The sequence below is a fragment of the Ictalurus furcatus genome, chromosome 23, assembly GCF_023375685.1.
Source record: "Ictalurus furcatus strain D&B chromosome 23, Billie_1.0, whole genome shotgun sequence".
NCBI classification, from domain to species: domain Eukaryota; kingdom Metazoa; phylum Chordata; class Actinopteri; order Siluriformes; family Ictaluridae; genus Ictalurus; species Ictalurus furcatus.
This window is the reverse complement of record NC_071277.1, coordinates 19,594,717-19,597,119: the sequence shown is the minus strand read 5'-3', so window position 1 is coordinate 19,597,119 and position 2,403 is coordinate 19,594,717.

Genomic DNA, 2,403 nt, shown 5'->3' with positions numbered 1-2,403 from the left:
TGTGTGTGTGTGTGGGGGGGGGGGGGGGGGGCGGAGTGTGATTGTCTGTGCTTTTTATTTAAAAAAAATAAAATGCACTGATCACTGTGCGGTTGTGTTTCTCCTTTCTCGTTCAGGGAATGAAAATGTGTTGAGTTCTATAACCACGTGAGGTTAAGAGCGTAACGCGCTTCCATCTAAACGCCGCTTGCTTCTTCATTTCGATCGAAGAGGCGAAAGCGTTATTTCTGACGTGGGCAGATTTCGGAGATGAAATCGGCGTGTGGTCAGGAGGGGGCGTGAGTGGACCGGACACTTTTTTTTTAATAAATAAATAAATAAAATAAATAAATCTCAGCTCCATGAATAAGTTTTTATTTTAAACCGTGTGGAGCGATGGAAGATCGTTAAAATGACGACGTCGGTGCTGATCATTGTTCATTTTGCTTTGTGTCATTGCTTCAGCGTTCTATTCGCTGGAGCGCAAACTGGCCCCGTGTGCGACGGTTCATTTGGTGTGCGATTAAAATTCAAAATCTGTGTCCTTAAAAAAAAATCCTGAACGTGGAATCGATCTATACGCGATGAAGAAGGATCGAACTGACGTTTATAAAGGTGGGTATAAAACTACTGCTAGTAATAATAATAATAATAATCATCATCATCATCATCATCATCATAAGGATGAAGTGTCTTTTCATCACTGAATTTTATAATACGTCACAAATCTTCACACGTCCAGATCATCTTACATGTGAAATTATTTATCAGTAAAATATATTCCTCTTTTTTCTCTTTTTTCTCTTCTCTCCCCTGCAGTTCTGTGCTTTTTCAGGACATTTCCAGGCGTTTGTGTTTAAAGAATCAACTGAATCGTGTATTATTATCGTTATCGTGAAATACCTTCTTCTTGCGTGTAAATATCAGATTATTAATGATTTAACGATGGTTGATTGATGTGCAGCTGCCGTAAGAGCAGAAAAGATTCACGTGACCCTCCCGATGAAGACGTTCCTCCTGAAGGACAGGTCGAGACGTCTTCTGGAGGAGTGTTTGACGTGTGCGGAGAAGCGACCGTGCTGGAAATGGAAGCAGCGGTGAACGTGTTGGAGAAGAACATATCCACGTCCCCCGGCGCGGGTTCTGAACCACTGCAGCCTGCTTCTGTGGAGGAGAAGAAGAACCGCGCGGTGAATACTCTGTAACCGTCGTTATATACGGACGCGAGAGGAGAGGGAGAGAAGGAAGAGAAGGAAACAAATTCATACGTAAATAAGTAAGAACGCAAAAATGGGAACAAATTCCATTGGAGGGAAAAAATGAAGGTAGAAAAAAAAAAACATTATTCGTAGTCGGATCTGAATTGTTGAAGGTTGAGAACAGGGAATATTTCATATTTTAGTAAATAATAAATAAGCTAATTAATTAATTAAAGGACAGATAGATAGGTGCATGGATGGGTAGATGGATGGATGGATAGGTACATGCATGGATAGATTGATAGGTAGATGGATGGATGGATGGATAGATTGATAGATGCATGGATGGATGGATAAATGGATGGAGGGATAGATTGATAGGTAGATGGATGGATGGATGGAGGGATAGATTGATAGGTAGATGGATAGATTGATGGATGGATAGTTTGATAAATAGATGGATGGATAGATTGATAGGTAGATGGATGGATGGATGGAGGGATAGATTGATGGATGGATGTATGGAGGGATAGATTGATGGAGGGATAGATTGATGGATGGATGGATGGAGGGGTAGATTAATAGGTAGATGGATGATGGATAGATTGATAGATTGATGGATGGATAGATTGATAGATTGATGGATGGATAGATTGATGGATGGATAGATTGATAGATTGATGGATGGATAGATTGATGGATGGATAGATTGATAGGTAGATGGATGGATGGATTGATGGATGGATGGATGGATGGATGGATAGATTGATGGATGGATAGTTTGATAGATAGATGGATGGATAGATCGATAGGTAGATGGATGGATAGATTGATAGGTCCAACGACGGACAAGCTGTGACCGGGACGTGGGCCCCAGAAGTCATTGAGGTGCATAAGGATTGAAGACGAGCCCGTCTGGTCCGATTCCACCGAAGAGCTGCAGCACAAACCACTGAGAGCGTTCCTGCTGGCCCTGACAGAAAGCAGTCAGAACCCACGACGCATCGCAGTGAGATGCTCTGAGCAGTGTTCTGCTGGGAAACCTTTCATCCTGGAGTTCCTCTAGATGTTCCTTTGACACGCACCACCTTCCTAAACACTGTTTCAGACGGAGTACAGACGGAGTACAGACGGAGTACAGACGGAGTACACCCCTTCATGGGAACAGATCCACTAATATCAGCGTCCTCTTCCAGCAGGGTAACGCTCCGTTACACCGCAGAAA